Source organism: Schistocerca cancellata, chromosome 6, assembly GCF_023864275.1.
Source record: "Schistocerca cancellata isolate TAMUIC-IGC-003103 chromosome 6, iqSchCanc2.1, whole genome shotgun sequence".
NCBI classification, from domain to species: Eukaryota; Metazoa; Arthropoda; class Insecta; order Orthoptera; family Acrididae; genus Schistocerca; species Schistocerca cancellata.
Genome location: NC_064631.1, coordinates 568,779,011 through 568,792,708, shown reverse-complemented (window position 1 = coordinate 568,792,708; position 13,698 = coordinate 568,779,011).

Below are 13,698 nucleotides of genomic sequence, written 5' to 3'. Positions count from 1 at the left end.
AATTAAAATGATATGGGTCGTGTGATGCTGTGAGAAGAATTTGACAGACTGCTGAAAGACCTAAGGCGAAACAAGGCACCTGGAGCAGACAACATTCCCTCATAATCGTTGAGATCCTTGCAGGCATCGACCATGACAAAACTATTGCACCTGGTGTACAACATATATCAGACAGGCAAAATACTCTCAGATGTCGAGTAGAATATGGAGGAAAATGCCCAAAAACAGCCACCAACGTCTTTTTTATTTTTTTTAATAGTAAATAGTAAGAAATTGCGCAACAGAATCATGTAATATTTACCTTGTAATTTTATGCACCATGTAAATTATACTTTTAGTAAATATAAGTGATAGTTATTATAAAAATACACAAATAGCTGTCAACATCCGACCACTTGTAAAAATAATCAAAACAACAAAAAATGGCTCTGAGCACTATGGGACTTAGCATCTCAGGTCATCAATCCCCTAGAACTTAGAACTGCTTCAACATAACTAACCTAAGGACATCACACACACACACACACACATCCATGCCCGAGGCAGGATTCGAACCTGCGACCGTAGCGGCCGCGCGGCTCCAGACTGAAGCGCCTAGAAGCAATCAAAACAACACAAAACATGATTAGGAAAAGATATTACATCTGATAATACGTAATATAGTTTCAAAGAATAATTATAATGTAGGAGTTACACGTTTTGGTTTAAAAAAATTTACAGAATGTATTTAAAAAATACACAGAATGTGTATCAGCATTGAATTGTTTAGTGGCAGATGTGTACGTCCTTTTCTGCCCGGGAGAATCCACATGGGCCCACAGCGAGGACATGAAGCACATTACACAAAGTTCCGGTTTAGACAGCTCCGAAAAAACCTGACACAAAACATACATGAGGCATCGTCGTCTTCGGATAAGAGAACTCCCGAGCGAAGCACCAACTCAGATGTTCCGGAGGATACCCTGGTTCTACCTTCACTGAGGGATCCTTTGACATTTTTCTCAAAACAGTCACTGCGTGGTTCTTTGAAATTTTTCTCAAAACGTTTACTCTTTCTCATGAGCACGTTCCCTTTGATTGGAGGCACTGCTGTTGATCCACCTTGCCGACCACTGTTACTCTTCCGTACTGTTGTGTTCAGCTTCCTTGGCTTCTTTATCTTCTACAATTCGTCTTTATAAATCGCAGATGTGATTGTAGATCTGAAGGCCTTTTGCCTCTTTTTATCTCTTTTTCGTATGTGGAATAGTAGTGATGTCAAATGAACTACTCTTAGAAGATGTGGAAGTTTGATCCTCAAGTACAGCAGATGTCAGAGAAGCACCCAGACCAGCCGAAGATGTTGACTTATTCTGATCGAAATCAGCGATAACTTGTGCTTAGTCCACATCCAAATATTTTTCTTTAACACAGCTTCATAGAAATTGAATATTCCCTCTATTCTGCGTCTGAGACGAGCTTCTTGTTCAAGAGGTATATGCCTTTTACTTTAAATACATTCACTGCTATTGGAGCTGTTTGCTATCTAATAAAGGCTTTGCTCAAAAGAGATCCGTTTCATCGAATGCCCTGACAGCATTATCAACGTCCTTTAACGTCTGTCTGATTTCATGGCTGTAGTAAACTTTGAGAGAACCTATGAAAGTTTTATCCAAATATTGAAGTTTTGTGAGGAGTGAGTAGCAGCGACACAATGGTAACATGATTTGTTTTTGTCAGCTCGATCGGATCAATATTCGACATGTAGCTGAAGTCACCATCCAAGAGTGACATCACAGATTTTTCCTTTGTTGGAATGGCAGACTCGGTGAAATGTGAAGAAGTTGATTTGCATCCACCCTAAAGCGTGAGCTGCAATGGTTGTTTCTGCTGGAGCCCATTTTTCAACTGTGGACTCCTGTTTTTCGCCAGAAAAATTACTGAATGGGACATGAATGAGCCACTAGCATTCATACGACCAACAATCGTTATAAGAGCCCCACGTTGTCCTCATATTAAGGCGGCTATCTGTTTTTAACCCTTAACGTCAATGATTTTTATTAATTCAGTTGTACCACAGTAATGCAACTCTCATCTGTGCGTCATCCGCAGAACAAGATCTCATGCAAAAGTTAGTACTCTACGGTGGCACTACAAGTAGAGACAGTCGCTGCCCGGCGCGTCAACGGGGTGTAGACGTCGGCGTAGACGCGCTCCCACGTGTTTCCTTATGCTGCCGTAGCCGGAACGTTATTTATGTCTGAGCACTGTGCCGCTCAGCCCAGTCTCTATGCAATCAGCGACCACTTGTAATCAACGCCTATGACGACGTTGTAGTCTTAACACAAATCCGGATGCGTGCTAAACGAACAGTTTTTCAGAACTTTATGTCAAGCTGTAGACAATTGATCTCCGATGTAAAACTATCACTCTGCAGTGAACGTATGCTAAATGTTACAAGTGTCATCGACAGTATGAAATACATGTCATCTGTGAGGACAATAATTATTTCCAAAGATAAGTAACTGCCGTTCTCAAATAAATTATTAATAATCTGCTCGGCCTCCTCCTGAAGTAATTCAGACTTCCTACAATGCACCACATCATCAACATTGTAAATTCTGTTAGCAGTGAATTTACCTTTCTCATAAACATCTTCCAGAAGATTATGAAAGTCCTCTGTGTTTTCGTTGATGAACCCAAGAGGCACGCTGTAGAATATTCGTGTAGGCTTTCTTCCTGAGAGTTTAATTCTGTGACGTTTAAGAAAAAGATTAACCCACTCTTTACCAACAATTTCGTCTTCGAAAGGGTGCTCAGTGTAATTTCTCTCTGCCAATTGTATAGTCATTCTTCGGAAGAAGTTACGAGTATGCCCAACAAAAGAAGCTTTAATACCAAGATAGTACTAAACCAGCTCTCGTTGAAGATCTTTACATGAAGTTGTAGGCCAGCCGCTTCTTGTTTTTGCTGCTGTCTCAGCTACATCATACTTTGTCCTCATAATCGCCGTTTTTGGAAGATTAAAGTGGCTTCCCTCCAGTCCATCTTCTTTTCAAAACTGCATCAACCGCTTCAGTCATTTTAGACGGGCTCGTCTTTCTGTGATCAATCTTTACCATAACCGGTATCTGCAAAACGATTCCAAGAGAATAATAGTGTGCACTAAACAGACAGACTTTAAAAATGAAACAATAAGCAAATGGAGTGGGTGCAGTTTACGCAACTATAGCTTAAGTTTTGTTAACCCAATAAAATTTTTAATCAAGACATATAGATGAAACAGTTTGATCAAGTTATTAATCCTGCGCGGCGGGTCTCTCCTCGACTGAGAACCTTTGGTGCATTATGAGCAAGGCACTCCAACCAGATCGGAATTTTGACGATGTAACGCGCCAATCGGACAAAATTTAGCACCATATCCCTCAGCAGGTCACCCAGCAACTATGTCAGTTAATGCCAAGATGAATAACTGCTTGTATAAGGACGAGATCTTGAACAAGTCATCCATTCTTTCGAATTTCTAATCATTTGTTTCTACATGTATATCACACCTAACGATTTCCGCCCCATTCGGATAATTCCTTTGTGGTGCATCGCTTGCTTTTTTTGTGTGTGTATGTTGGTGTCACTGTGAACATATCGTGAGCTTATTCGGAATCGCGCAAGATGCTAGAGAACCTTGGTAGTTGCTACAGAAGCTACTAATTTTTTCCTGAACTCTCTCGACGACGACAATCTCTTTTTTAGTACAGTAGCCACCGCCACTTGTACGTTTAACTTTCGTACAGACACATCACATTTATATGGCAGCTATTCCATGTGAAAATCGTAATCTGGCCTTCTTAAAACAATACCCGACAGCCAGTAATTGATACAGTAAACATTTGCGTATTAGCGATAATGCAGCGCAACAGACTACCTGAATTGTTGCGCCCGGTAACGCAGCTGCAGAGCCCGTGCGCCTACATTACACAGATTTGTTAAATCCCAAAAATAATAGCTCTAATGCCGCATACGTGGTAACAAAACACACCTCCCACATATTGTGTAACTGAGGCATTATCCGCCTGTGCGGCGGCTTTCATGTTATTAATTTAATCGAAGCAACTCGTAAATTCAGGGCAGGTGTCCTCTGACATGCTGTGCTACGACTCGATGGTATTTTAGAGTAGCTTTACTCCGTAATTGATGCAGTTTTGAACAACCATATGAGCAGTCTCCTACATTCTGTAATTCTTAGCTGCTGATTTCGTCACAATCGAATGGCATGCTATCGTAACCCCTGTGAACGGTAAAACATTACAAGAATGGCAAACCTTCGAGGAAAGCGTAAAGCAATTGACACGAAAGCAGAGAATGTCGTTGCCACGATAATGCTGCACAGACTACCGTAACGGAATGGACGACAATGCAGTCCCTTTCTGTTATTTGGAGGTAGTAGGCAGCGACGTAGTATGCCCTCCGTGTATTTCATAAAGCGAATACAGGGACGGTTCCTTTGCGAAACAAGCGGCATATTTCATTCTCTATCCTTGTTTATATCTACATACGTATTCTGAAAAACACTGTGAACCGCGCGTTAATTTTAACGATGCTCGTTCCCAACTCATTTTTTTATGGAGGGCAGGAAGAATAAATGGTTGGACATCTGCGAGGGTCATTTCTAAAGTTCTGCACACTGTAAGGTGAGATAGTACTTCAGTATAATCTCCATTCTTGCTTCTGGCAGCTTTCCAAAATTTTGGCAACTTCTACACTCCTGGAAATGGAAAAAAGAACACATTGACACCGGTGTGTCAGACCCACCATACTTGCTCCGGACACTGCGAGAGGGCTGTACAAGCAATGATCACACGCACGGCACAGCGGACACACCAGGAACCGCGGTGTTGGCCGTCGAATGGCGCTAGCTGCGCAGCATTTGTGCACCGCCGCCGTCAGTGTCAGCCAGTTTGCCGTGGCATACGGAGCTCCATCGCAGTCTTTAACACTGGTAGCATGCCGCGACAGCGTGGACGTGAACCGTATGTGCAGTTGACGGACTTTGAGCGAGGGCGTATAGTGGGCATGCGGGAGGCCGGGTGGACGTACCGTCCAATTGCTCAACACGTGGGGCGTGAGGTCTCCACAGTACATCGATGTTGTCGCCAGTGGTTGGCGGAAGGTGCACGTGCCCGTCGACCTGGGACCGGACCGCAGTGACGCACGGATGCACGCCAAGACCGTAGGATCCTACGCAGTGCCGTAGGGGACCGCACCGCCACTTCCCAGCAAATTAGGGACACTGTTGCTCCTGGGGTATCGGCGAGGACCATTCGCAACCGTCTCCATGAAGCTGGGCTACGGTCCCGCACACCGTTAGGCCGTCTTCCGCTCACGCCCCAACATCGTGCAGCCCGCCTCCAGTGGTGTCGCGACAGGCGTGAATGGAGGGACGAATGGAGACGTGTCGTCTTCAGCGATGAGAGTCGCTTCTGCCTTGGTGCCAATGATGGTCGTATGCGTGTTTGGCGCCGTGCAGGTGAGCGCCACAATCAGGACTGCATACGACCGAGGCACACAGGGCCAACACCCGGCATCATGGTGTGGGGAGCGATCTCCTACACTGGCCGTACACCACTGGTGATCGTCGAGGGGACACTGAATACTGCACGGTACATCCAAACCGTCATCGAACCTATCGTTCTACCATTCCTAGACCGGCAAGGGAACTTGCTGTTCCAACAGGACAATGCACGTCCGCATGTATCTCGTGCCACCCAACGTGCTCTAGAAGGTGTAAGTCAACTACCCTGGCCAGCAAGATCTCCTGATCTGTCCCCCATTGAGCATGTTTGGGACTGGATGAAGCGTCGTCTCACGCGGTCTGCACGTCCAGCACGAACGCTGGTCCAACTGAGGCGCCAGGTGGAAATGGCATGGCAAGCCGTTCCACAGGACTACATCCAGCATCTCTACGATCGTCTCCATGGGAGAATAGCAGCCTGCATTGCTGCGAAAGGTGGATATACACTGTACTAGTGCCGACATTGTGCATGCTCTGTTGCCTGTGTCTATGTGCCTGTGGTTCTGTTAGTGTGATCATGTGATGTATCTGACCCTAGGAATGTGTCAATAAAGTTTCCCCTTCCTGGGACAATGAATTCACGGTGTTCTTATTTCAATTTCCAGGAGTGTATATTAGGGATAGATCACCTTCATTCTTGTACTGCCTGGTTATTCTGGTAGCCTCACTGGAAGCTTCGTGAATTGTATCTAAACGTTTTCCACGGAGGAGTTACTACGATTTGGGAAAGAAATCATAGACTGGTGGGCTTTTTATCAGGATTGTATGGTTGGCAGGGAAGTATTTTCCATCGATATTGTCGAGCGTATCCTCAACTGGTAGGAAAATATATCTTCTTCTAGTATCGTGCAAAATGAGGACACCAGCTGCAAGCATGTCAGGCCTTCTTAGGCGAAATGTCGGGCGCAAAATATTTTGCAGAAACAACTTGTAGTACGCGTCTGTTACAGACGTCCCCTGCGGGGATCTTATTTGTGGCTACGACATCATTCATGTCATGCGGGAATATCGTCATCAGTTTCACCTCTGATTGTTGGCGGCTGAATTTTTTCGGGCTTGTACAGTCAGAACTTTTCGATTGTGATGACCGAGATTTGAGTTCTAGCTCGAAATCTCGTATCCAGGTTTCATCAAGTGCAACAGTCCAGAAACTATTCTCCTTCTGTTCGATAACGTTGAAGCAATTCTTCTGCGATCCTTTTGCGACTTGCTTTCTGCTCTTCATTCAGATCATGCGGAACCTATCTGGCAGCAATTTTTCTCATATTTAACTTTTCAGTTAGTGTTCAGTAAACTATAGAGACAGGCATTTTGACGTCATATGCAGTATCCTCACATGTTTTCCGTCGATCTTCTCTCAAGATGACATCAACAATAACCTGAACGGTGTAGTCTGTTGCAGTTACTGGCACTCCACTTGTTGGGACCTTGACGGGAACGAGCAGACCACCGCGAAACGGTGCTACGATCCTCTACACCATTTCCACACACCCTTCTCAAAGCATTGTAAATTTCCGTTGCTTTCAGTCTACGTAGGGATTCGATTTTGACGTAGGAACGCTGGTCACTATGTTCAATCCGATCTGACTCGGTTTCAGCTTGCGTTTTAAAACTGAATTACTCACGACTCAGCTATGCGATCCAGCGAACTCATGTACGACCGTCACGCCTTAAGTCTCGCCCACTACTGACGTGAATTTCAGCTTCATCACGACACCGTAACCGTCGCATTTGCGCAGAGTGTAGGACTTTCGAAGTGGTCCTCGTATGAACACGCTGTCATTAGTTTAATCTTGTCTTCGCGATCGCAGGCCGGAGTGGCCGAGCGGTTCCAGGCGCTTCAGTCTGGAACCGCGCGACCGCTGCGGTCGCAGGTTCGAATCCTGCCTCGGGCATGGATGTGTGTGTTGTCCTTAGGTTAGTTAGGTTTAAGTAGTTCTAAGTTCTAGGGGATGTTAAGTCCCATAGTGCTCAGAGCCAATCTTCGCGATCTCTACGGCAGGTATATATAGATGGACACAGACAATTACTACATTCCTCGTTTAAAGTTGGCTCTTGAAACTCAGGCGCCTCCCAATTCAGTACTTTTAGCACCTCCGTGACGCTCTCCCATGGATCAAACAAACGTGCTGTTCTTCTTTGCACACGTTCAATACCCACTGGTAGTCCTATTTCGTATGGGTCCAAAATACTTCAATGTTTTAGGATGGGCTGCACGGGTGTTTTGTAAGCAATCTCCCCTGTCGACTGATTGCGGTTCCTTAGTATCTTACAAATGAACCCTCTTGCCCGCATCTCGTGGTCGTGCGGTAGCGTTCTCGCTTCCCACGCCCGGGTTCCCGGGTTCGATTCCCGGCGGGATTTTCTCTGCCTCGTGATGGCTGGGTGTTGTGTGCTGTCCTTAGGATAGTTAGGTTTAAGTAGTTCTAAGTTCTAGGGGACTGATGACCATAGCTGTTAAGTCCCATAGTGCTCAGAGCCATTTTGAAGCCATTTGAACCCTCTTTACTTATAAGTGAGTTTACGTGATCATTCTATTCATATCCCCACAAACTGTCACACTCAGGTATTTGTATCAGTTGACTGGTTCCAATTGTGGCTCATTTATATTGTAGTCTTAGGGTACTCCGATTTTTCATTTTGTCAAGTGCACCATTTTACACGTCTGTACAATCAAAGCAAGTTGCCAATCTCTGCACGACTTTAAAATCTTATCAAGATCTGACTGGGCATTTGTGCGGAATGTTATAGGCAACACATCTTTAGATTGAACTGCATCATCTGCAAAAAGTCTGAAACTGTTATTAACATTGTCTACCATGTCACTGATATACACTGATCGGCCAGAACATTATGACCACCAACCTGTTATCGATATAAAACCGTCCAGGTGATAGCGACCTAACCTGGGGCGACGGGTGACAGCTAGTCGGACACACCCACGGTGCATGTAGCATCAGTGAGCGTGCTGTCCGTGTTTAGAATAGGGAAGGCGTGCGACCTATCTGAGTTTGACCGGGGGCAGATTGTGATGGCCCGAAGGCTCGGCACGAGCAATTCGGAAATTGCGCGACTTGTCGGGTTTTCGACGAGTGCTGTGGTGAGTGTCTTCAACACGTATCGAAATCAAGGTGGAACCGTGTCCAGACGTCTTGAGGTTGGGCGGCCAACCCTCATTACAGATGTCAAACGTTGTAGGCTGGGCAGACTGGTAAAACAGGACAGACGGCGAACTATGGCGGAACTGACGTCAGACTTCAACACTGGGCAGAGTGCAAGTGTCTGAACACACAGCGCACCGAACACTCTTAACGATGGACCTCCGCATCCGACGACCCTTGCATGCATCGATGTTAACACATCGACATCGGCAACTACGACCGAAATACACACGACAATCGGCACAGGACGTCGACACAGTAGTAGAGCGTTACATGGCGTGATGGATGACGATACCTCCTTCATCGCGTCGATGGGAGGGCACGAATCCGTTTACGTCCAGTGGAACAGCTCCTTCACACTTGTGCTGCGGGACGGAGACAAACTGGCGGTTGCTTCATAATGCTTTGGGGAACATTCCCGTGCACATACATGGGCCCAGTGGAGCTCGTGCAAGGCACCATGACGACCACGGAGTATCGTACACTGGTTGCAAACCACGTACACCCCTTCATGACGGTCATGTTTCTCTACGGCAGTGACATTTTTCACAACAGAATGCGCCATATCACAAGGAGAGCCAGGAATTTGATGGAGTGGTTCGAGGAACACAGTGGCGAGTTCCAGTTGACTTGCTTGCCCGCCGACTCGCCATGTATGAACCCGATCCAACACATCTGGAATGTGATTGAACGTGACGTCAGAGCTCATCTTCCCCCTCTTGGAAATTTACGGGCATTAGACGACTTGTTTGTGCAGATTTGGTGCCAGTTTCCTCCAGCAACCTACCAAGGCCTCACTGCTTCCATGCCACGAGGCGTCGCCGCTGTTATCCGTGCCAAAGGTGGGCATACGTGCTGTTAGGTAGGTGGTCATAATGTAGGTAGATGGTCATAAGGTTCTGGCTGATCAGTGTGAAATATGAACAGCGGATTACCCTGAGGCATACTGTAAGTTAATTCTACGTCTGTTGATGACTTTCCATCCAAGATGACGAGCTGCATTCTCGCTACCAAGAAACCTTCTTTCACTTCACAAAAGTCGTTTGATGCGTACGATAGTACTATCGATAGCAAGCGTAGTTGTTATACTCAGTCAAATACCTATCAGAATTCAGGAAATACTGCGTCTGTCTGAAAGCCTCGTTCCATAACTTTATGCATATCACCGTGTTAGGAAAGTGCGACTTGGGTTTCGCATGACCGATGTTTCCGGAATCCGTGCTGTTTGGTGTGCAGGAGATCCTCCTGCCCCAGATATCTCAGATAGCTCACAGTGTCGTCTAAAACTCCACTTTAGATGAACGTCAAGGATTTGGACGATAGTTCTGTGGATCACTTCTGCTAGGCTTCTTGGTTCACATGGCTCTCAGCACTGTGGGACTTAACATCTGAGGTCACCAGTCCCCTAGAACTTAGAACTACTTAAACCTAACTGACCTAAGGACATCACACACATCCTTGCCCGAGGCAGGATTCGAACCTGCGACCGTAGCGGTCGCGCGGTTCCAGACTGAAGCGCCTAGAATCGTTCGGCCACACCGGCCGGCGCTAGGCTTGTTGCAGACGGTTGTGAGCTGATTAAAAAGGGGGGCAAACTAAGGCTCAAATTCTATATAGAATCTGATAGGGTTTCCTTGGAGCCTTGTTCAGCTTCATCGATTTCAGCTACCGAGCGAGGTGGCGCAGTGGTTAGCACACTGGACTCGCATTCGGGAGGACGACGGTTCAATCCCGTCTCCGGCCATCCTGATTTAGGTTTTCCGTGATTTCCCTAAATCGCTTCAGGCAAATGCCGGGATGGTTCCTTTGAAAGGGCACGGCCGATTTCCTTCCCCATCCTTCCCTCACCCGAGCTTGCGCTCCGTCTCTAATGACCTCGTCGTCGACGGGACGTTAAACACTAATCTCCTCCTCCTCCTCCTCGATTTCAGCTGTTTATGAAAGTCACCAATATTAATATTAATATCACTCATCTTTGAAGTGGTGCGACTATACTGGGGCAATACCTCTGGATTTTCCTTTATGAAGGAACATCTGGAAACTGAATTCAGTATTTTTGCTTGACGCTAACTTTGGTGCCATCACCAGCCCTTACATATGACCGAAATTTCTTTGGACTTTGTCAGCTGCCTTTTTATAAGATTCTCTTACGGTAGCCGTTGAATGCGTCATGCATCTTTACAGGCATATGGGCAGCTTGAAACATCCTTCTATCTGTAACCGTAAGCTTTGTTTTGCACCTCTTATGCAGTAGTCTCTCTTTCTTTGGAAGTTTGTTTACCACAGAGGATTAATATCTTATCGAAGATAATTGTAATAAATTCAAAACCTAGCTGGTTAATTTTAAGGTGCAATTTTTCGTATGCACCACGTAAAATATGTTTCTATATCATCATTCCCTGGAAGTTCCCCGCTCTTGCAAGTCTGCGTGAAATGCACTACCGCAACGTACCGTCAGGCTTTTCCTTCTATAAATTCTTTGTGAATAGCAAAATATTACAAAAATCTAGCCATTGAGGAATCGCAGACCTTTTCCGTCTTCTGCCGCGGCTTTTATGAATATCGAAGAAGTTATTACAGGGTTTCCTCTTCCATGTTTCACGGAGTCGGTTTACGGTCATAGAGCGCCTGCAGCAGGGTTCGCCTAGTCGTTCGTCGTAGATTATAACTTCTAGTTACCTAAGTAGGATGTAAATTTTTTAATCTCTCTATTACCTGTATGAATAATGGCGAGGCGCAGTTCTGTACCTTGCAACAAATTATAGAACGTTATTCTGCGTAACTGCCATTTCTCGTAGTAGTAAATGTGCCCTCAACCTGGTCTGATTTTAATATTACCTTTCTATTACATGGTAGCAGACTATTCACTTCTTTTGGTGCTGTATAAATACATTTTTCTTAAAAATATCCTAAATTCTTCTCATATCTATACTAAGTTAGTACTCCTTGTGTAATAATCCGGCTTGTCCCGGCGGAGGTTCGAGTACTCCCTCTTGCATGAGTGTGTGTGTTTGTTCTTAGGATAATTTAGGTTACGTAGTGTGTAAGCTTAGGGACTGATGACCTTAGCAGTTAAGTCCCATAAGATTTCACACACATTTGAACTTGTTTTTTATAATAACCACAGTATCGACAGGATGTTAACATCTGCTTTCGTTTTCCCGGATATGTAGAGTGATGGGAAAATCTACGTAAGGCATTGAAGACAGCATTAAGATAATGACAGCCAAAGTAATTTACTCATATTTTAAGCTGTATAGACGTGAAAAACGTTCTCAACCGAGAAAACTGTCCAATTCCAATGTAAAATGATTAGTCTGCACTATACCAACTTGAAGTGACTGAACCTCACCTACCCAGGGGCGGAAAGCAAACACTGTACAAGTCAGTCAAGCTTATCAAATGTTCGACTGTTGAAAACGATTTATGCGCGTTACAAATATTATCTACAGTGTGTGTTTCGCATCTATAAAGAAATAATTGTTCTTAATTTTTGTACTTTCAGCATTGCAGCCCACTCAGCAATCGTAATAATCCAATATATAAGGAACTATCAGCCTCGATTGCGGTAATGAAACCAACCTTTACCTAGGTTTCAGCCCAAATAATTGAGCCTTCTTCAGAAGATATACCTGAATCTATAATTTGTCTAAGAGGGCATCGTCTAGAAATAAAACTAAAGCAGCCTGAATAGGCGTAGCCACATTTTAAAAATGCGATACTTAAGTACTAAGTCAACACCAAGACTTGACTTAACCCCTGGCGTGCGACTCGTCTCCATGGACGCCGTGAAGAGGGCCTCGGAAGCTCACGTGAAAATTAGTTTCACGTGAGTTCCCGAGGCCCTCCGTCTGCCACGATTCGCTCAACAGACACTTTCGTTCGAATTCTGATGTAACTTAGCGGATGATGATTTTTCGGTTTCCCTTACGCGATATAAAATTTCGATACGGTGCCTCTTGAAAAACCAAACACTTCAGCTACCATAGTTAAGGAAACACCCACTATACGAGAACCTACAATTTTTCCATGTTCCAATTCACTTGGCTCCGACTTAATGGATTCACAATTACACCAAACACTGTTCTGCACAAGACTGACACCTGCGACGTAGTGAGGACAATGCACTAGTGCCTTTCATGGTCAGATACTACACCACGAACTGCAGGTTCGGCTGGCATCCGTGTTTATGCTCAAACACGCATTTTTCACGGTGTTTCCATATTTTTGTCCCACCGTTGCAAGTAGTAACGAAAGTAAGAAACTTGAATCACACACCTTAACATTGTTTCTTGGAGTGATACTGTTAAACCATAAAACTAAATTCTAAAACCGATTACTCAGTTTTCCTTATTTCATTGTCCGAAACGATACTCTTTTATTTTATTTCTCTCTTTGCTTTTTGGGCTTTGTTTCAAACTGTTTGTATGAATTTACGCACTTCTTACACAAAAAATTTAAAAAAACCGTACATTTAGAGTTATCCCTCCATAACTTGATATTTTACAATAATAATGATCTACAAATAACGAGAAATGCTATTTTTAAAATCGGAATACAGGTTATCCCGCTTTCATGCAAAGCGTGTTATTTTCCCATGTCTGCTTCGGCATGGTTTTGTACCATCACCTGTTTCTTTCGTGGGCTGTAAAAAGAGCTGTGAATGGCCTACTTAGATTCTTTTCTATAGAGTTTTTTTCTACACACGACGTATTATCTCAGTCCTTATAAAAGATATTAGACAGCGAATCGACAGACATACTCACACCATCGTAGTTCATACTCACGAGAATGATATGAAGTTTAGTGGCAGTGTCCTCGTCCTTGAGTCTATTACTTACGTCATTTTATGAAGGCATCCTTAGCATCTGATAAACGCTTACGTTTGAATCCCACTGTGTCAAACTTAAGAGATACACCGCTGTTCCATTAGCTGCAAGCAGACGCTACTAATAGAAGTGGTGATGTTGGCATTATTGACTCATTGGT